We start from the raw sequence: 23,394 nt of genomic DNA on the forward strand, positions 1-23,394 counted from the left end.
TTTGTATGTGGTGATGAGCATTTCTTTGCCTTTTCCCCAAGTACTGCCAGCTAGGGATTGTGGCTGCGTGCTCACCAAAATGTAGATCCTGATCAAACGTCACACCCAAGATTTTGGGGTGTAGGACAGTCGGTAGCGTAGTGCCATCGACGTGGATGTTCAAAATGGTCGACTTTTGGGACGTCCAAGTTGTAAATAGGGTCGCGGATGATTTAGTCGGTGATAATGCCAGATTTCGCGAGGCGAAAAACCCGGAGAGATCAGGGAGGTAGCCGTTTATTCTGTTGCAAAGCTGATCGATCTTTGGGCCCGGCCTGTGGCCATTATTGTGCAGTCATCGGCGTAAGAAACGATAGTAACTCCTTCTGGTGGCGAAAGTAGTTTTGATATGTAAAAATTAAACAAAAGTGGGTATAGGACACCATCCTGAGGCACCCCCTGTTTAATTCTTCTTGGCTTTGATATTTCGTTTCTGAATTGCACCGATGCCTGCCGACCACCCAGATAATTTGCGGTCCACCTTTTAAGACATGGGGTAGACCCTTCCAAGTCTTGCAGTAACGTGCCATGGTTGACCGTATCAAAAGCTTTTGATAGGTCTAGCGCTACGAGTACTGTTATATGGTTGGGCTTCTGATTTAAACCACAATTTATCTGGGTGCTAATGGCATTTAGCGCGGTGCTGGTGCTATGGAGTTTTCTAAAGCCATGCTGATGACAGGCTAGCTGCAAATTTGCTTTGAAGTGGGGGAGCAAAATGGCTTCAAGCGTCTTGGCTACTGGCGATAGGAGAGATATCGGACGATATGACTCCTATGTTAGCTGGTTTCCCAGGCTTTAGTAGCGGGACCACCTTGGCCATTTTCCATTTTTCGGGTATGACAAAGGTGGAAAAAGACAGGTTGAAGACATGTGCTAAATATTTGAAACCCTCTTTCCCTAGGCTTTTAAGCATCGGCATGGCTATGCCATCTGGGCCCACTGCTTTGGATGGTTTAGCATGACCGATGACATCCTCAACCTCTCTAGCGGTGATGGTAATTGGTGACGCGCTGAACTTATGTTTACGTGCGTGTCTGTTGCCCCTCCGTCTATTTTTGTCGACCGTAGAATGCATTATGTATTGTCGGCAAAAAGCGCTCGCGCATTTTTTCGCATCCGACAGCAGATTGTCGCCAAAGGCGATGGAAACTTTGTCATTGTGCCTAGACGGATTCGATAGGGACTTTACAGTGGACCAAAGTTTACCGACACCGGCAGAGAGGTTACAGCCGCGTAGGTGCTCCTCCCATTTCGCCCGCTTGTGTTCATCCACAAGCAATCTGATGCGTTGGTTTATATCCCTTATTTGGGGGTCGCCGGGATCGAGCTGTCTTATAAGGTCACGTTCTCTCGCTAAACTTGTTCCTATTTTACGCCTTTTACCGACTAGCACTAAAATAATGTTTGCCAAATTGTTGTGCTAGGATGAATTGCCTAATAAATACAAATACAAAATACAAATGCCAGTGTTCTTCATGCAGGCATGTGTGTTCCATTCGTTCCACTAATCTTTGCTCGGCATACTGTCCTTGAATTTCGTGGTCTTTGTGGAATCTCCTCCACCAGCACTCGCTTACTGCTGAACCCTTTCTCAAAACTGTACTTAAGTGGTACATCCTTATTCTTATATTGCATAATGATTTTCTGCATATTGATCCTGATGCCATGGTCAACTAAGAAATCTAATCCCAATATGACTTCATCAACGATCTCTGCCACAACGAATTTATGTAGAACCATGACCTTCCCAATTAAGACTTCACATACCACTTCTCCCTGGACTTGGTTATACTCGCCAGTGACCGTACGCAGTCTTGATCCAGGTAATAGCTTTACTCTCCTGTTGACCAAATCAGGTCGGATTAAGGAATGAGATGCGCCCGTATCTACAGTCTGTACACGCTCCTTGCCGTCCACATTTCCTCTGATGGTAAGATTGCTCGATTTTCTTCCGATTTGTGATACAGATAACACAGGACATTCAATAGCTGGAGTAATTTCTCGATCTTTACATCTGGCTCGCTCTTGCCCATCTCCTCCAGATTTGTGTTTAAGACCACACATGCTGTTGGAACCACTAGGGTGAAGAGATATCTCACATACACACATGTAGTCATCAGCGAAGAACAGAAAGTCTAGTTCCGAACGTTACCGGTAAATTTGTCATCGAAGTATTATTTGACCGAAAATCGCTACCAGTTCATGTAATCGCGATTATGAAGTACACGGTTATACTGCCAAAAACAAAGATGGGAAATTGAGAATCTTATGTATTATTTCTAATTGCTGCTTTTTATGTGCAGGTTCCTTTTTCGCTCATATTTGGAATCCAAATCTATAAATAAAGTTTTGGTTGTAAAGATGGAGATTCGTGCTTTCAGCGAGCTTTGGGCATAATTGGTCGTAGTGCTTTTGTTTAGCTATATTTTCATAAAATGATTTGTTAACAAAAACAATTGTGAGCACACAAAGAAATCTATTTTTACTATGGCACTATTGTGAATATTTGATTAGAACTAACACTGCATTACCGGCAGTTGCCAACATTCGCCAGATGGCAGCGCAAGCGCATGTAAGTTTTTATTGATATATGATTGATTGATAGAACAGTTGATTTCTCTTGATATTTGATATGAGACTTTTGTATTTTGTTGCGCAAGATGTGCACGGGTCCGGCTAGTAAAATGAATATGTGAACTAAATATTGTGTTAGAAAGAATCATGATTCAATTACTTGAGGTTTGTTCTTCAATGATGACATATGTATCTTTGACACTCCCAAATTGAAAAATCTGGACGGGTTGCTTTTACGAAGTAAGGAAAACGGGGAATAATTCAATCCCCTTCAGTGAAATTGTAGTAGACAACTATCTTTGGTAGTATATTAGTAGTGATAATAAATTTGTAAATACCAAAAGTTTTTGGAGAAATATTTCTTTTTCTACTAAATGTTTCGTGAATTGATAGAGTTATGTTGGTTTGGTCATTCTTTCAGAAACCGTTTGAAGAATGCGGTACGTTAGAATTTTATTCAAAAATGTACTATCTCAAAATTTGTTTCCAAAACTCCCTACATGAGCATAAGTTCAATGCATTTTGTCATAAGAAGGTGTTAATGAAAAGCATTCTGAGATGAAGCTTTCTTCAATCTAACTCTAATATAGGGCGGTTTTGTAACAAATCCTGAATTGGGAAATTTTTGAAAAATATTTTGAGATAGAATGATTTTGAACAGGCAGCCGACATGGGGTGATACGCTACTCAGCAAAAATGAAAGAAAATGGTTTATTGTCTTAGAACTACCTTTCACAGAAGAGTTAAGCTTTTGTGCGGTCCTGCTACACAAGGAGTATTAACCTTTTTATTCTGAAATTTCGGAAAGCTCTTTTCCGTTAAGTATTCATGGAAGCGTTCCAGATAAACCGTTAATTTTGAATATTCGGATTACGTTCATTTGATACTACCTCACGAGGTCCGAATATGCATAATAGTCCAAATATAAACCGATTCTCCTAATTCTTAAATGGAGACGAATGTGCCGAACATACGGAATTAATAGAACAGAAGGCCGACTTTTAATACGCGCCCAAAAATATGGAGAAAAGTGTCAAAAGACGCGTATTGACGAAAAACCGAAAAATGACCCCTGGTTGCGTTGGCGGCCTTCAGCCGAGCTTATAAAAAATGACCCTGGCCGGTCCACCATTGAGGTGGGATCCAAATTAAATGCGTGCAAAATCCCTTTGTACACAAAATATTTTTCAGTGCACAAAAATATTACAACAACCACATGAAAATTGCCAACTTCTACTGCAAATATCTCCGGGCAGAGATACAATTTTTCTTTTCCGCCTTAAGATTATTGTTGTCGAGGTCACCTCTCTATTTTTTGACGCGTATTAGCAGTAGACTGCTGATCTAGACTTTTACCTGAATAAGTTAACATGCCCAATCAGTACACTTCGTTATGGCGTCTCTATTATTTACTAATGACATTTTTACGTGAATCGATTTAATAGTCGAGGTTTTGACGTTGAACGATGAATTTTGAATTGGTTTAGGTTTCGTATGTTCATATGTAGGTTTACGAAAGTGCACGATTCTTTGGTGTCCGTACTTTTCATAAAACCTATGTTCAGCCACACTAATAGATCATGGCATAGTTAATAAATTCATTATAAAATTAAAATAAATGTTCTAAGGAATTATGCAGTTAAGTACTTATCGGGTATTTGTAAACTGATTGCTTCTTATTTCTACTACTAATATTTTTCGAAAATTTGCAAAGAAACAACACAGTTAACGGATGTCAATTCGATTTGGGAGCAAAATGGCTGCAATTGTCAAAAAATGTGTCTGTTGAGCAAACCTCTTGTGATTGAATCATGAGAAAGAATATTGTTGACAAATTCTTGTACATTAACATGGATATATATATTTTTTTTGCTTTTTTGTTCAAACAAATATGTAACAAACACGTGCAATCTTGCTCTAACGTTATTATCCGTAATCAGAATACGAAAAGTTGTTCGACATATTCGTAACCGGTTGAAAGAAAGTTGTTACCAGCTTAGAATAAAGGCGTAAAAATCTTCATGATTTCGCAAACCATTTTTTATGAAAAATGCTTTTTTTCTTACGACTTCGCTTTGTTCGAACATTTTTTTGGGGCTTATTCAGCCCAATTCTAAACGAAAATTCCGTGCGAGTTTTTTCCCTTCTCCCATTCCTCGTATTCTAAATAAAAATTCCTTGTGAGTTTTTTCACTTCTTCCTTTCCTCCTATTCTGAACAATGTTCGAAAAAGAGGAAACCGGTTATGGGAGAAAAGTAGGTATTATGAATGTGAGGGAGAGGGAGATTTTTTTGCCATTTCATAGGAGTTTTTTCACTAGTTAAATTAAAGGGAATGCATCAAAATAGTTAAAGGAAATTCGTTCTTTTAAGAAAGAACACTTATTTGTACAAATTTGTGCTAAAATATGTATTTACATTCTACCACAATATTCTCACTGTTAATACAATAACAACAACAACCACACTATTCTTTATTTTAAGTCGAAAAGCATATCATAAGTAACGCACAGTGCCGCCTTTTGAGTTTTTTCTTTGCAAAAATCACAACTTTTGAACCAATGAAGATATTTTAAAAATTTAAAATACAAATTAAAGTTAATTATTTGAAGTTTTATTGTGTGAAAGTTCAGAATGTCACAGATACAGGGTGCTTCGTCAAAGTCGAAAATTTTTAGAAAAATGCAAAAACAAAATGTTTTTAGTAAAAAATAAAAAAAATAAAATGAGATTTGTCCTATAATGACGTATTTAAGTATTAAATAAGATAAACTAATGATTTTGATAAGAGCGCGTGGCACTGCCCACTTATGATAAAAAGTTGTATCTAAGTAGTAACGTAATCAATAACTACCAAAATCGATAGACGTGTTGTTTCTTTTAAATGGCACTACTCTTATAAAACTCAAATGTCCGTTTTTGGTGCGACAATAACAAGGTGCTTCAAAATTCATCGTAAAATTTTACATGTTTTTTTTTTTTAAATTTACAAGCCAAATATGTATTTTATTAATAACTAAATGTTATTGATTAAAGATTAAACAGCCAATGAATTTTGGAAAAGGGGAGTGGCACTGCCCATTTATGCTAAAAAGTTTGATCTTAGTAACCGCTTTACCAATTTGTACCAAACTCGATAGACGTATTGATTTCTATAAGAATTTAATACTCGTTTGAAGGCGAAATGCCTAAGCTTTAAAATAAATTTGATAAACTTTAGAGAAATGCAATAACGAAAAGTATATATTTATAAATTACTAAATTAATTAATTCTTCTATTTGAAATAAAAAATTAACTTGTACAAAGATATCTTGTTTTCCAATAAAGTAACAAAATTGATTAGTAAATCTCTTTTTCATTGTTGTGATAAGAAATGAGAAACTTATTTTATCTTAACATAGTCATCGTCAGTGGAACATATATCTAACAAAGCAACCATTTCTGAGCTATACGCATCTGTAAGATCTTTTTGTGTTCTTATATACCTCATAGATGATATGACTGGATCAGAAGAGATAGCTAACATGTTGAAAAGGTCTTCGTTTTGTCTAACTCGTGATACTTCGCAGGTGTTCATACATCTATATCTTTTGTAGTCCTTGTTCTTAGATTATTGAGCTTCTTCAGACAATTCTCCTAATGGTAAGCACCGGTACTCTATTAAATCTTTTCCATGTACTAAAATTTTATGTACCGTTGGTGTAAGTTTCTTCTCAGGATACTTTTGATGCAGCAACTCTGTAGTTTTAGATTCATATTCTCCAAATTTGGGTCCATTAACTGGTTCATGGCAGTTTAAAATATTTAAAATTACTCCCAATCTTTTCACAATATCTCTATCAACTCCTGTCATGCGAGCAGTCACTTCATCGTGTTTTGTTTCTCCTTGCATGTTGTATTGTCGTCGAAAACTTCTCCTTGTTGTGGTAGTGTATAAGCCAGCTTCAAAACAAATTCCATACATCTTATCCTAGCATGCAAAGGAGATATTCCATACTCGTAATTTAGTTCGTCAGTTATTGAATCATCAAGATTTTCAAAGTCCTTTTGGCTCTTCTTACAAATTGGACATTTCATTGTGGATGTCGTATTTGTTATTAAGTCCAAAACTTTTCCATCGACCATTGTTAGAAGAAAATCATGCTTTGTTGTAATGACATTCCCCTCTTCAATTTCAATTATTGTTGGTTCTAATTTGGCAATTTGATTTTTTATATCACTCACAGTAGCTTTTATGAGTTCCGAAGACTCCTTCTCGTATTTAAATAATATCGGGCGGCACAATATAGTTGATGACGGACGTGGATTTTTCCAATTTTCTGAAGCTTCATCTTTTAGTCGCAATGGAACAATAGAAGCCAAAAACATATTACTATCTGTAATTGTTCCATCGTCTACATTTATTCTTTGTTTATATGCGCTTTGTCCTGATGATCCATCACAGCCCACTATTGTAAACCAATTTTTTCTTCCAGGCCTTCCTTTTCTTTAATGCTTGTTTCACTCGCTAATTCTCTCAAATAGTTCTCGCAAATAGTTTCGAGTTTTCTAGATACATATTAGAATTGGCTTCGAGTGTATCTGACTAAATATTAAACTGTGAACTATATTTAAAAATACTATTCACTTTATTTAGGTAAACAGAATACTTAGTTCCTTAATCTCCAAAAGACGAATGATAATGTGCATTGTATGATGGATAGCTTTATATACCTACTCAAATTATTAAAATGAATTTCAGGTATGCAATTCGTAACTAAAAAAATGTATGTTGTTAACAAGTTCCAATAACAAAAACGACCTTACGGCCGTACTGAATTATATATATCTGCTCAGGCGCGTATTTATGCCCAAGGTTGTTTAACTTTATTTGATGTAAAAAATGAAGTTGCAGCTGGACGCAGTTAGACTTTATGAATTTAGGTAACTGAATATTTCACAAATAACTACTGTTAATTTGACGGAGCACATATTTTAACATTTTTTTTTCCATCAAAGTTTTAAAAAGGGCCTAAAAATATGCATTTCTAAACAGGTATATCCGCCAACTTTTACCAAAAAAAACAAAATTTTTTTTTTGTTTCAATCCTAAATTAAATTATCTTTAATTGCTATACACGAAAACGTCATTTACATAAAACCATTTTAAATACAAAGAAAAATCTCAAATTTTTCCCAATGTTGAAAATTGGTCAACTTTGAGCGGCTCTACCTGGTAAACTATATAATTTTCTGTGAAAAAACATTTGTATATTCTTGATCCCTGGAAAATTCTCTATTAGAAATGTTTATTAGATTTAGCGAACGCTTTCATGATTTTTTTGATTTTTGCCATGCTTTAACGGCAGAGGCACCACTGTGCAACGGAAGAGCTCTTTATATATTTGATGCAGCCATCCAGAAATTGCGCAGGGATTTTTTAAGAAGGCTTAAGTAGATTTTGGCATATGGCGAAAGGCGAACTCAACTCGACGTGGCCGCCAGAAAATTACTTTGCAGAATGAAAGCAGGCACCTCAGGCGGATTTGTGTTATCCCGCCGTCTTCTTCTTATGCTCCTCTGTTGATGTTGCTGTGGCACCAATTCATTACTCATTTCAGTGAATAGCACATGAAATGCAATAATGTGCATTGTTTATACCTTATTCTTAATTTCAAACAAATTCGCAACAATAATTAAACTTTTTAATTTTTTAAACAAAATAAGAAATGCGCAACGAAATTTCAATTGACAAAACAGCTGACTTCGAAAATTCGAAATTCCTATTCCCCAATTTTTCTTCTCCCTAGGAGAAAAGAATTGGAGGAATTTTTCCGCGGGAATAAAAAAATCCGCGAGAACAAAATTCCGCGAGAATATTTAGAATTGGTCTGACTATGTTTATAAAAAATTGTTCAGTGTTTCTCGGTACTTGTATGCCAACGAGAACAAAGGAATGTGCAATATGTTGATATGTACTAGAGATATACGCCGCCAATAAACGCTGCCGCCGCCGTCGCCGATTTTTTCCGTTTTTGGCACGCCTCCGCCGAATGTCAAATATATCGGCGCGGCGGCGGCAACGTCCGGCGCGTTACTATATTTTCTACTCGTTAAAGACTGTTTAGGCCATTTATTGTTCATGTCGAAAATTGGTCGGATATGGTCGAAAGTGGTATCAACGGATGCGCATCGCTGCCAGTTATAAAAAACTGATTGCAAAATTTAACTCTTTCTAACTGTTCAAAAGTTCTTTAAAAAAATAGGCGCTTTCGATGTCAGCTTAACACTGATTTTGCATCACCCAATTCACCAAGTTATTAAAACAAACCACTAAAAGAAAAGTTATATAATAAATTTATATGCTCACTTTGCATATTTTTTTCAAAAAATTAATAATTAACAATGAGTTCAAATAACTAAAATGACCCAAGGCGAATATGTTTTCAAATTGTCCTCAAGTTGTTAAAAAAAAGCAAATTACCCAAAAAAGGTGCCGATTTTTAAAAAAAATTTATATTTCGATTGGCTGAAAAAATAAGCGAAATCGGTGATACAAACTCCTTTAGTAGGTTCTAGGGGCATAAACACTCCTTTCAAATGATTTTTACCTCATACTTAAGTTGAGGATGTGAAAAATCACTTGGGCTTACATTCAAACATCTGTTGTTTATTTGCGAAACTATATAATAGCGTCTGAAATGTTAATTTTGATTTTCACACTTCATCCTTCAACACCCAGGTCTCCCGGTTTGACATTTCCTAAAGTTGGCGGCCCTATCCAAAACTAGTCCCTTGGATTGAATCACATTGATTATAGCCTATAAACCAACTTTAAATATCACCTACATGTTACGGCTCCTTTTACAAATTCGAATACGTAGGCACATATATTTACCAAGTGAGGTTTTGTCCTTCGCAAGAACACTCAAAGTGGTGAAGCAAAAGCTTTCCCAAGACAGTCGAACTAATGACCGTGCGTGTTACCACCCTAACGTAGTGGACAGGCGAACTAGTCTGAAAACTGAAGCCCTATCCAAGCATCCAAGCATATATCATAAGGCCGGAAAACAGCCGTTAATATCTTTTAACTTGTAATCGGCCGACTTTCAAGGTGTTTCTCTGGTGTAGCTCGGTAGCACAGCTCGACAAACCTAGAGCTTCTAGGAAAGTGACGTCGACGAAGGTATGAGTTCGAAGTCACAGTCCTATAGCTTCTGTGCTGGCATATGGTGTGAGAGTCAGGAGTCGTGCGACTGGTGGTCGGGATTTGCTACTGTTCGCACATCGGGAATTGTAGCTCTTAAAAACAGCCGAAAAAACTGGAGGCGCCCTGTGCCACGAGAGTCATGAGTATTAATATACCATTAATAGCAACCGTAAGACGCCTTTGTGCGTGACCGCCAAAGAGCCACAAATGATTAAAGAAATTGTGTTCGCGACGATTATTAAGAGCTAACCCCAGGTGAAACTACGCTTTGCACGAGATATACAGACAAAAGTGTGACCAATTTATGTATCTCTATTTCTTTCCAAAGACCGGGGTTAGGTTCGAAGCCTCTCTGGAGTAAGTGAACGAAGGACAATCCCTCCGCAAGGAGCTACTCCTGAACATTTTTGAACGATCTGCGAGATTTTGAGGTAAAAACCCCGGATCTTTCCGAAATGGCCAAAACGTTGATTTCCTTAAATACATACAAACAAAACCTCTCCTAAATATTATTTTTGTAAATAGAAAAATCAAGCTTTTTATACTGTTTTCACACAGACGGCTTATTGAATAATAAAGGCAGTTTTCTACATTAAGACGCTTATTGAGCTCAATCTTCCCTACAAAATTCGAATCTATTATTATTTCATTAGTAGCTAATCGAATGCCTAATACGGCCCATACACGACACAAAAGCCATGCGCAAATATAAAACGACGAAATTTGTGCAAAGGAGAATTTTGACATACACGGCTCAAAAACACTGCGCAATATTCATTTTTAAACTAGCGCAACAAACGAATCATGTGTTCTAATTGCATAAAGAAGGCAAGTGCGGCTTTACTTCTTTCGATTGCATTAAAAAGAAAGAAAAGAAAGCAAAAGGGTAAACGGATTTGGTCACAATTGTGGTATAAAAAACGAAATGTATTGGGACAGAAAAAATTACTTCGGGAACTTGAGTTTACGTCTCAACGTGACTTTAAAAATTATGTAAGAATGGATAAAGAAACATTTGAAGTACTTTTGTCTAAAGTAGCGCATCGAATTAATAAACGAGACACTGTGATGAGGAAAGCTATTCCTGCGCGTCATCGTTTAACTTTAACATTGCGTTTTTTGGCAAGCGGCAATAGTTTTGAGGACCTAAAATTCCTTACAGCAATTTCTCCACAAGCTATCGGCAAGATTGTAAGCGAGACTTGTGATGCTATAATAGAAGAGCTAAAAGACTACATAAAGGTATTTGTTACATATTTTAAACAATTAGTACATTTCAATCATCTTACAGTTGCCAACAAATGAAAACGAGTGGAAGATGGAAGCAAACGCCTTTAACCAGCGATGGAATTTTCCCCACTGCATCGGTGCGATTGACGGAAAGCACGTTAACATAAAAAAACCACCTGGGTCGGGGTCGTTTTACTTTAATTATAAAAAGCATTTCTCTATTATTATGATGGCTGTAGTAAACGCAAATTATGAATTTTTGATGGTCGATGTTGGTGCAAATGGAAGAGCTTCAGATGCTGGTTTATTCAGTCAAACCAAGTTTTTCAAGCAGCTTAAAGAAAATAAATTACGACTACCAAAACCTGAATTGCTTCCAGGATATAATGAAAAAATGCCATTTGTGTTTGTTGCTGACGACGCATTTCCACTAATGGAAAATATAATGAAACCTTTCAGCCACAACTCCCTCGAAAAGAGTGATATAATATTTAATTATAGGCTATCGCGCGCACGTGGATTGATCGAAAATGTTTTCGGAATCTTGGTTTCGCGTTTTAGAATCCTTTTGAATACTTTAAATTTCTCGCCAGATAAATCCACAAAATTTGTTTTGGCGTGTTGTGAAACATATTTTACTGCTGCCGTCCACGCCGCCGCCGTCGATAAAGTGATCGGCGTAAACCTCTAATATGTACGTGTAACATGCTGCTGTCTGAGAGATCCAAAACATCATAAAGAGTACAATAACCGCAAAAACACAAATGCGCTGGCGCACCAACTTAAGCCCCTTGTAACTAGCACATCCCCGACAGTATATTGTTTTTCATGTCGTGGCGGGTGAAGCAGAAAAGGAATAAGTAAGTCGAGGTATACATATGTGTATGTTTACTGCAATGGTGTTTCAATGCATGTAGTTTATTTGAATCGGCATAATTAATTAGTACATTACATTGCAGGCACGTTTTCGCACTCATTTTATCTATGTATATTAGATTGATCCTTATAAATCAAATAATATATTCTCTATCAGTCTCATCCATTCTGATGGTAATATCTATGTAGGTCAAAAATATCACAAATAAATTTTGGCCATGATTGGAAATGGTTAAAAAGGTGTCGACAATTAGTCAAAGTTGAGATTTCGCCATGGAGTCTATAGAAATTAATGTTGAATTGTTTTATTTCCCATGTCCAAAATCGATAATTATAATCATGACGACATAATTTAAATTTTGGTCCCGAGAAGAAACAGTTAAGGGGTGTTGCACAATAATTAAAGTTCAGATATTAATAAATTGTTTATTTGATTTGTAGAGACCACCCTAATATGCATATATATACATAAATACATATTTAGCTTGGATGATGTATCACCACCCAATAAACAAAAACGAGGGTCATGTCGAACTCGAGGCGAATTTTTGAAATTAGGTTTTCTCGACTGTAACCCTTCGAACGTGGAGCGGAATTGTTGAATTGAATTTGTGCAAAAATATGTACATTCTACCTTTATTTTAAGTCGAAAAGTATATCATAAGCAACGGAAGAGCTTTTGTTATATTTCATGCAGCCATCCAGAAATTGCGCAAGGATTTTTTAAGAAGGCTTAACTAAATAGATTTTGGCATATGACAAAAGACGAATTCACCTCGACTTGGTCGCCAGAAAGTTTCTTTGATGAACGGAAGCAGGCAACTCCAGCGAATTTGTGTTATCCCGCCGTCTTCTTCTTCTTATGCTCTTCTGTTGATGTTGCTGTGGCACCAATTCATTACTAATTTCAGTGAATACCACATGAAATGCAATACTGTGCATTGTTATATTTTATTTCTTAATTTCAAACAAATTCGCAACAATAATTAAACTTTTAATTTTTTTACACAAAATAAGAAATGCGTAACGAAATTTCAATTGACAAAACAGCTGACTTCGAAAATTCGAAATTCCTATTCCCCAATTATTGTTCTCCCTAGGAGAAATGAATTGGAGGAATTTTTCCGCGGGAATAAAAAAATCCGCGAGAACAAAATTCCGAGGGAATATTTAGAATTGGGCTGATTATATTAATTTATTGTCTCCAAGACCGTGTTTGTTATTTTTGTAAAATAGAAAAACCGTCATGGGTTTGGAAATAGTCGGCTATACGGTTTATGAACTTTGCTTTTTTCTGATTTACTCATTTTCTATGTTTAATAATTTAATATTATTCCAAAAATAATTTTTTTTTTTAATTTAGAAAAATTAAAAAAAAAAATAATTGTTATAAAAATTATTGTTCTGGCCTTGAGTTCGAATCGAACCTTGAATCCTTTATCAATAGGCCAATAAAAACAAAAAAAACCATATATATTATTTCTAATTGCTGTTTTTATGTACGGATCCCTTTTTCGCTCGTATTTGAAATCAAAACCTATAAATAAAGTTTTGGTTGTAAAGATGGAGATTCGGGCTATTAGCGAGCTTTGGGCAATTTTTGCTGTAGTGCTTTTGTTATATATTATTAAAATAATTTGTTAAAAATAAACGATTGTGAGCACACAAAGAAATCTATTTGTACTGTATTTTTCACTATTGTGAATATTATTGGGCTGCATTACCGGCAGTTGCTATTGTACGCCAGATGGCAGCGCAAGCTGTAAGTTTTAATTGATTGACGGCAGTTGCTATTATACGCTAGATGGCGGCGCAAGCTTTAAGTTAATAGAACAGCTGATTTCTGTTGATATTTGATAAGAGACTTATATTGGTTGCGCAAGATGCGCACGGATCATGCTCGTTGCTACTAAACCAAGATCACATGGGAATGTTGTTGTTGTTGTTGTAGCAGTGCTTCGCCCCATCCAATAGGTGCGATCGATCACAAATAATGGGAGTCCAAGCAAACTTACTGTTTCAACAGGGGTGGACCATAATGAGAGGAGGGTTAGAGGCGTTGGTTCCACAATAAAGTTAAAGATATGGTTGGTGTCATGTGGGGACACATTACACGCAGGACATATGTTTTGTATGTCGGGGTTAATTCTGGATAGGTAAGAGTTTAGCCAGTTACAGTATCCAGACCGAAGTTGAGCTAGAGTTACCCGCGTTTCCCTAGGGAGAGTGCGTTCCTCTTCTGCTAGTTTTGGGTATTGTTCTTTGAGTACAGTATTCACCGGGTAATTCCTGGCATAGAAGTCCGACGCCTGTTTGTGGAGTTCACTGAGGGCCTGCTTGTGCTTTTTAGCTTCATACAGCTGTGTTCTCAGGTGCCGTATTTCCTCATAATGCTTACTGAGATGACTCCTTAAGCCCCTGAGCGGTGCTGGCTCATCAATCAGATGTCTGTTGGGTGCCCAGGTTTCTGGGTATTCAGCAGGAATTGTTTGGTTATCATTTCATTTCTCTCCCTAATGGGGAGTATTCTCGCCTCATTATGTAGATGGTGTTCTGGGGACATAAGAGGACAACCCATGGCGGTTATGCGGGCGGTATTTTGGCAGGCCTGTAGCTTCTTCCAGTGAGTAGTCTTTAGGCTTGGCGACCATATCGGGGACGCGTAGCATGAAATCGGCTGGCCAATTGCTTTGTAAGTGGTAATGAGTGTTTCTTTATCTTTACCCCAAGTACTGCCAGCAAGGGATTTGAGGATTTTATTACGGCTCTGGATTTTCGGTACAATTGCATGCATGCTAACTAAAATGTAGATCCTGATCAAACGTCACACCCAAGATTGTGGGGTGTAAGACAGTCGGTAGCGTAGTGCCATTGGCGTGGATGTTCAAAATGGTTGACATTTGGGACGTCCATGTTGAAAATAAGGTCGGTGAATAATTTAGTCGGTGATAATGTCAGGTTTCGCGAGGCGAAAAAGCTGGAGAGATCAGGAAGGTAGCCGTTTATTTTGTTGCAAAGCTCATCGATCTGCGGGCTTGGGCCTGTGGCCATTATTGTGCAGTCATCGGCGTAGGAAACGATAGTAACTCCTTCTGGTGGCGAAGGTAGATTTTATATTGTGGCGAATGTTGACATCACTAAGCTGTTAGTAAATAATCACGCAACAACAAAAGCATGAAGCAGTCACTCTTATATACATGTCCACATTAAAGCTAGCAACTTATGTAGAAGGCGACGAAGAGATATCTCTCACACACACACATGTAGTTATCAGCCGAAGTAGCTACTCACACATACGCACGCATATGGCTATAAATTACAAATATACACTTATATAACTCGTAACCAAGCATGAGCTACAAGAGTTCTAGAAGGTGAAACGTCTAGACCTTTGGAGAAATATGCGGACGAGACACGGAGAGTATAAAAGCAGCGAAAGCTGAGTAATAACGAATCAGTTTGATTTAAACACGTTATTAGTTGCGAAGTTAAGTATAATTCTGAAGTATAATTGTACTACTCCCAAAGTAGTTTAATAAATCCCATTTTGCAATGCAGAATACTAGAGTTATTTATTCGACAGTTCAGCGATACGAACGTTAGCAGAAGGTTGCAAATAAGCGGAATTTCCCTAAATTGGGTACAATATGTAGAAGTTAAACAAAAGTGGGGATAGGACACAACCCTGTAGCACCGCTTGTTTAACTTTTCTTGGTTTAGATGTTGCGTTCCTAAATTGCACCGATGCCTGCCGACCACCCAAATAATTTCCGGTCCACCTTTTAAGACTTGGGGGAAGGGTAGACCCTTCCAGGTCTTGCAGTAACGTGCCACGGTTGATCGTATCAAAAGCTCTTGACAGGTCTAGCGCAACGAGTACTGTTCTATGGTGGGGGTTTTGATTTAAACAGCAATTTATTTGGATGCTAATGACATTTAGCGCGGTGGTTGTGCTATGAAGTTTTCTAAAGCCATGCTGATGATAGGCTAGCTGCAAATTTGCTTTAAAGTAGGGGAGCAGAATGCCTTCAAGTGTCTTTGCTACTGGCTATAGGAGAGATATCGGGCGGTCATTAGCTGGTTTCCCAAGCTTTAGTAGAGGGATCACCTTGGCCATTTTCCATTTTTCAGGGATGACAAAGGTGGAAAGGAACAGGTTGAAGACATGTGCTAAATATTTGAAACCCTCTTTACCCAGGCTTTTAAGCATCGGCATGGATATGCCGTCTGGGTCCACTGCTGTAGATGGTTTAGCATGGCCGATGGCATCCTCAACCTCTTTGGCGGTGATGGTAATTGGGGACGCGTTGAATTTATGTTTATGGGCGCGTCTGCTGGCCCGCCGTATAACTTTGTCAACCGTAGAATGCAATATATATTGTCGGCAAAAAGCGCTCGCGCATCCAACAAGCACTTTATCGCCAAAGGCGATGGAAATTTTGTTATTGTGCTTAGACGGATTCGATAGGGACTTTACGGTGAACCAAAGCTTATCTACGCCGGCAGAGAGGTTACAACCACTTAAATGCTCCTGCCATTTCCCCCGCTTGTGGTCATCCACAAGCAATCTGATGCGTTGGTTTATATCCCTAATTTTGAGATCGCCGGGATCGAGCTGTCTTATAAGGTCACGTTCTCTCGCTAAATTTGCGGCATCCGCCGGAAAATGGGGCCTATTTTGGGAATTCTTTCGGCGGAAATAAAACGAGCCGAGGCGGATTCAATGACCTTGCGGAAAGCACGTCCCCCTTGGCGAGCATCAGCCGCGATAGGGAGTGCAGCAAAGCGACTGTCTGTAAAGGATTTGTACTTATCCCACTTTCCTTTTTTAAAGTTTATGAAAGTGTGTTTTCGGTGACGATGAAGTCGGCGGTTCGCTCAAGTGAAATAAGTATAGGCAGGTGGTCAGATGCCAATGTTACCATCGGCTGCCAGTTGTCGCAGTTTACGAGTCCTGCGCTCACGATTGATATATCTGGGGAACTGTGACAGCTTCCTACCATAAGAGTGGGGAGTCTCCGTTTATTGGCAGAACGTCGTTTCCCCTATTTTATCCGGCAACATCTCACCCCTGCTGGCCGCCTGCAGGTTTGAATGCCATTGATCGTGATGGGCATTGAAATCGCCTAGGATAATGCGATTATCGTCAGTGAGTAGTGCTCTGATATTAGGGCGGTATCCACTGGGGCAACAGGTGGCAGGAGGGATGTAGATGTTGATGATTTGTAGGTTTACATCGCCTGACGGGACAGATAAGCCGTGACGTTCATGGAAACTGTCCCTGCGGCCGATGTCGGGATCATATATATTATATTGCACTGAGTGGTGTATGATAAACGCGAGACCGCCTCCATTTCCGTTCACGCGATCTTTCCTGTGGACATTATACCCAGAACAGGTCTGCGGAGCAGATCTTGCTGTGAGTTTAGTCTCTTGAGTCGCAGCGATGCGGACGTTATGCCGCTTAATGAAATCGACTATCTCCGCGATCTTCCCAGTTAATCCGTTACAGTTTAACTGCAGAATTCTGAAGTGCAGCGGGGGAGACGTCGTTACTTTAGGGGTGAGTGACGGGTGACTACGCCTGAGTTGTGGGAGGCCAGGACGCAATTGCTGTTGTGACCTTGGCACTGGACGTGCCTGGGTAAGCATTGGGGTACCCGGCGTAGTTGGGTTGGCGGCCTGGCAACATGGCGCAATGAAGCCCGTCTGGGGGTTGCCGTCGCGGATACCAAAACATCTAGGAAAGTGGTACCGTCCAAGTCAGGAGCTGCATTGGCCGGATGTCGCAAACATATATATTCTGTGCTGGCAAACTGTGCAAAAGGTGGTAGGGACTAAGAGTCTGTTTCCCTGACCTACATGATTGCTGCCGGAAAAGAGGGGAGAAGAGGACGGGGCGGTGGCTCATGCTCGGCATTGCTACCGACTCTACTACGGAGATTGTAGTTATGAGTGGGAACGGCCGTATGAGCTGGTGGCGCCGCAGGGCGCGAGCAGCAGCGGGTACTTGGTGTGGCTTGCTGAGCAGCAGAGCTGCTGGAAGATAGTGGGGGCGCTGGGGCGAATACTATGGGGCGCCCTTGGGCGTGAACAGCAAGGAGCCACAAAAGATTTATAAAAGTTACGAGGACGTCGGGTTTTGGGATCTAGCCCAGAGCAACCTGTCCGGTGTAACCATCCCTTGCACGTGACACACTGACAAGAGTATGACCGTCCTAAAAAGATTATTTTCCGGCAAACGCAGCAAAACCATTTCTCAGGACTGGGGTCAGGAAGGAGAAGGACCCGGATTGGGTTCGATACCTTCCCGGAGCAGGAGATGGCGCAGTCCCGCTGCAAGGAGCTGCTGGGAGGATGGAAATTTGTGGGAGGGACGCAACAAATTAAATGGGATTACACTGAAATGACAGCCCTTGGTCGGGAAAATCCCTAGTCGCTCCGGTACATAGAACCGGCTGCCTTGGGAAGCGATATGGGAATGTCAATAAAAAAAAATGGGAATGTCAATAAAAGTAATCGACAATAAACAAAAATCCAACAATATCAGTAATTTGCAACAGGGGGCGCAACGCTGATTAGATATAGTTGGTAAAGAGGAATAGAAGTAGCAATTTATCAGTCAAACAAACCACCGCTGTATAGCTAAATGGTTAGCGCAGCGTGCCTGAAGCGTACTGATGATGAAGGCTTAACAACCTTCGAAATGGATCTATCTGCGCAGCTATGACAGGTTGTCTGACAAATTTTCTACCTACTACTATTCCTAAAATAAAAACAATTTTTCAAATTTAGAAAAAAAACAATAATTATAAACATTATTGTTCTGGCGTTGAGCACGAATCGAACCTTCAATCCTTTATCAATAGGTCTATAAAAACAAAGACAATTGTTAAAAAAAGACAATTTTTAGGTATTTCCTATATATAAGAACTATATGGACCAAAAGAAGAGAAAAATGCCTCTTTAAACAAAGCCATAATCTTGTTGAATTTTGCTATTCAAACTTTAAAATAACTACTGTAAAAATTGTTATGAGGAACAAAATCATAAAGGCCGGACTTAGCTAAATATTATATCGCAAGCCTATTTATTGCACTCCACCTTTTATATTTTTGTTCCCCATAAAATTGTTTACAGTGGTTATGTTAAAATTTGAATATCAAAATTTAACAAGATTATGTCCTTGTTTAAAGAGGCATTTTTCATTTCTTTTGGCTCATTTACATAAAGAAAGTATTTAAAAAAATTTTATCTTCTTTTTATTTTCTCATTTTGTTGCATTGTCAAGGTGACCAGAACTATGTGTAAGGCTTCATGTTTGTAGCTCAGAGAGTACAAGAATCCAGAATTCTAAGTGGACTTTTCAATACCTCTAAATATCTCGATCCCCGTCCCATGTAGATATATCATTTATACTTAATATTACAACCTAATAGAGCTCTCTAGGCACTCAAATAGCGGTCGTAAGATTCCAGATGTTGAAAAAGGACTTTCTTAATATCTCTAGATATCGATCTCTGACCAATATAGAAACTCTTTTGTCCTAAGTATTATAACCTAATAGAGCTCAAAGTTTCTTTCAAAGTTTCAGGTCTCTGGATTAAAGTCCCTTAATACACTAAAGCAAAATTTCCAAGTTCGTGCCATTTTTTTGAATTTCATGGTACCTGGAATGCCTAGCGAGAACTTTTTTCTTTGTGTTGCATTGTCATGCGGTTCTGGACTTAGTTCTTAGTTTCAATTTCCTGCAAGCTCGAAAGAAAAAATCCCAAGTTCGGATGATTTTTTGAATTTTCACTATATTCTCTTTATATTTTGTAAGATTTCTCTAACATCTCCAAGAATCAATTAACAGTTTATACCATGATACAAAAAGTGGAGGTAGTTCCATTTAGTGTGACGTTAGCCACTTGACTTTTGCGGGGACAATGACAATTTCACCAAAAACAAGTTACCAGATTGAAAAATGTTACGAATTTTTCTAATTTTAATGGATTTCATATTAACGGATACGACTAAATTACTTTCATAGTCATTTTAAATAAAAAAAAAAATGACCAGCATGCGTTGGAAATATTTAGTACGAAATATCAGCATACAAAAGAAGGTTTTTAATAAGTTTTCCGAGCTTCAGAAAATTGCTTTGGTGGAAGAAACATTGATCGAAGTATACAAGGCAAGGGAATATAGCCTTCTTAAGTGTCCGTACGTTTTCTCAGAACATGTTGACAAAACATACACGTTTGTCAATTGATTGCCCAAAGGAGGTCCTTATAAACCGAAGCCGCAATTTCTAAAGAGTTTAGCATACTTAAACGCAATTTTTACGAAATTGGAAGTGGCTACAAGTCCACATGCCCTGTAGCTCTGCAGGTTATTATCACTAGTTATGAGAGTTCTTTTGCCTGTTGTACCAGGGGTCACCTTGGGGAAAGCCCCGCCTATACACATTCTGTGCCCTTTTAGAATTGACATGGATGTGGCGTTCCATAAACGTAACAAATTAAACACCTACCACTCAGTGCAGACTTTGGAGGTACACTTATTCTCAATATGCCTTGAGAAATATCCACTGTAAAGGCAAGATTTTTCGTGTATTTTTTCTGTCTAGGGGTCAAGCTGCCATAAAATATGAGTCATTTTCCACTATTTTTCAATTTGCATGTTTTACTGATTCTCAATAGATATGTGTGCACATAAATCGTGCTAAAGCATATTATTATTGTCTCAGATGAGCATTGCGTTTTCATCCTGTAGGAAATTTCCATGCACAAATTCGCTTTAAACAGTAACGGTATGGCAACGCTTCTAGCAAAACAACAAACATTATGAAACTTCAAAAATCCTCAAATACGTCAAAAATTTTTTAGTGAAACGCCCTTCTTTTTTATGCCATGGTTTATACACTACCGAAAGCGCAAAAATTACCTCTTTTTGACAACATATAAGGTTTGTTGTAGGCTAAACAGAAATAAAGTTATAGACCGGTGATTCCCAAAGTGGTCTATATCGACCCCTAAGAGTCTATTACAACCTGCAAGGGGTCTACCTCAGCGAAAATTTGGGGGTCCATGAAATGAAAATGCGTGTCCACGATAGTGGATCTCAACACATACACTGATAGTACCTATTTACTTACATCATACTATCTTATAATATCAAAACATATACATTATTTATAAAAGTACATATGTATCATATAGCGCTCAATATACCCCACAAACGCATTCGTTAGCCGAATAAACGACGGGCAGTTGATCTACTAACACCATTACACATCTTTCCGCTACAGCACTGAATTTGCGTTCGTTTCCAGCAATGCTGTTGTAGAATGTTGGTATTCGCTTTGTGGTCGCAATACATTTTGAACTTGTAAAAACTTGAGAGCCGCAGTCGTAGTCGCAGTCTCAGAGCTTCGCTAACTTGCACTCTATAAATACGAATGTGGGACAAATACGTCTATTAGTTTCCTGAATCTTGAAAAGGAAAGTGATAAGAAAATATTTAAAAAAATATAAACAGATAGTATATCACACAAATTATAGTGAGTCAGTGCTATTTTGTTTGAGTGTGCTGCAGAAAAGTAAGTACATTATTATACTCAGTTGAGCAGAGCTCACATAGTATATTAAGTTTGATTGGATAACGGTTGGTTGTACAGGTATAAAGGAATTGAGATAGATATAGACTTCCATATATCAAAATCATCAGGATCGAAAAAAAAATTCCTGAGCATTCATCTCAGATCGCTATTTAAAATAAACGATATCGGACTATAACCACGCCCACTTTTTCGATATCGAAAATTTCGAAAAACCGAAAAAGTGGAATAATTCATTACCAAAGACAGATAAAGCGATGAAACTTGGTAGGTGCGTTGAAATTATGACGCAGAATAGAAAACTAGTAAAATTTTGGACAATGGGCGTGGCACCGCCCACTTTTAAAAGAAGGTAATTTAAAATTTTGCAAGCTGTAATTTGACAGTCGTTGAAGATATTATGATGAAGTTTGGCATGAACGTTACTCCTATTACTATATGTACGCTTAATAAAAATTAGCAAAATCGGAGAAGGACCACTCCCACTTTAAAAAAAAATTTTTTTAAAGTAAAATTTTAACAAAAAATTTAATATCTTTACAGTATATAAGTAAATTATGTCAAAATTCAACTCCAGTAATGATATGGTGCAACAAAATACAAAAATAAAAGAAAATTTCAAAATGGGAGTGGCTCCGCCCTTTTTCATTTAATTTGTCTAGGATACTTTTAATGCCATAAGTCGAACAAAAATTTACCAATCCTTTTGAAATTTGGTAGGAGCATAGATTTTATGACGCTAACTATTTTCTGTGAAAATGGGCAAAATCGGTTGAAGCTACGCCCAGTTTTTATACACAGTCGTCCGTCTGTCCTTCCGCATGGCGGTTAAAACGATAACTTGCCCTCGACATATCTTTACTGAACTTAGTTCACGTACTTATCTGAATTCACTTTATCTTGGTATAAAAAATGAACGAAATCCTACTATGACCACGCCCACTTTTTCGATATCGAAAATTACGAAACATGGTAATTGGATTGGTTTATTGACGCGAAATATAACTTTAGAAAAAACTTTATAAAATGGTTGTGACACCTACCGTATTAAGTAGAAGAAAATGAAAAAGTTCTGCAGGGCGAAATAAAAAACCCTTGAAATCTTGGCAGGTGTTACATACATAAATAAATTAGCGGTATCCAACAGATCATGTCCTGGGTTACCCTGGTCCACATTTTGGTCGATATCTGGAAAACGCCTTCACATATACAACTACCACCACTCCCTTTTAAAACTCTCATTAATACCTTTAATTTGATACTAATATCGTACAAACAGGTTCTAGTCACCCCTGGTCCACCTTTATGGCGATATATCGAAAAGGCGTCCTATAGAACTAAGGTCCACTGCCTTTTAAAATACTCATTAACACCTTTCGTTTGATACCCATATTGTACAAACGTATTCTAGAGTCACGCCTCGTCCACCTTTATGGCGATATCTCGAAAAGGCGACCACCTATACAACTACCACCACTCCCTTTTAAAACCCTCATTAATACCTTTAATTTGATACCCATATCGTACAAACACATTCCAGAGTCACCCCTGGTCCACTTTTATGGCGATATTTCGAAACTGCGTCCACCTATAGAACTAAGGCCAACTCCCTTTTAAGATACTCATTAACACCTTTCGTTTGATAGCCATATTGTACAAACGCATTCTAGAGTCACCCCTGGTCCACCTTTATGGCGATATCTCGAAAAGGCGACCACCTATACAACTACCACCACTCCCTTTTAAAACCCTCATTAATACCTTTAATTTGATACCCATATCGTACAAACGAAGTCTAGAGTCACCCCTGGTCAACCTTTGTTGCGATACCTCGAAACGGTCTCCACGTATAGAACGAAGGCCCAGTCCCGTTTAAAA

General features: G+C 38.2%; 1 protein-coding gene across 5 annotated transcripts in view; it reads left to right on the forward strand.

Annotated features, from left to right (window-relative positions):
- Positions 1–23,394, forward strand: part of Ack (activated Cdc42 kinase) — a 101,772-nt gene that overhangs the window by 13,111 nt on the left and 65,267 nt on the right. Inside the window, exon 1 of one of the 5 annotated variants that reach the window (XM_067772817.1) lies at positions 21,368–21,498. The exons of the other annotated variants lie outside the window; for them this stretch is intronic. The gene's annotated coding sequence lies outside the window, so the exon portion shown is untranslated. Of the gene's footprint in view, positions 1–21,367; positions 21,499–23,394 lie in introns of those variants that run through there. 5 annotated transcript variants of the gene reach the window in all.

Source organism: Eurosta solidaginis, chromosome 3, assembly GCF_040869045.1.
Source record: "Eurosta solidaginis isolate ZX-2024a chromosome 3, ASM4086904v1, whole genome shotgun sequence".
In the NCBI taxonomy this organism is placed as follows: Eukaryota; Metazoa; Arthropoda; class Insecta; order Diptera; family Tephritidae; genus Eurosta; species Eurosta solidaginis.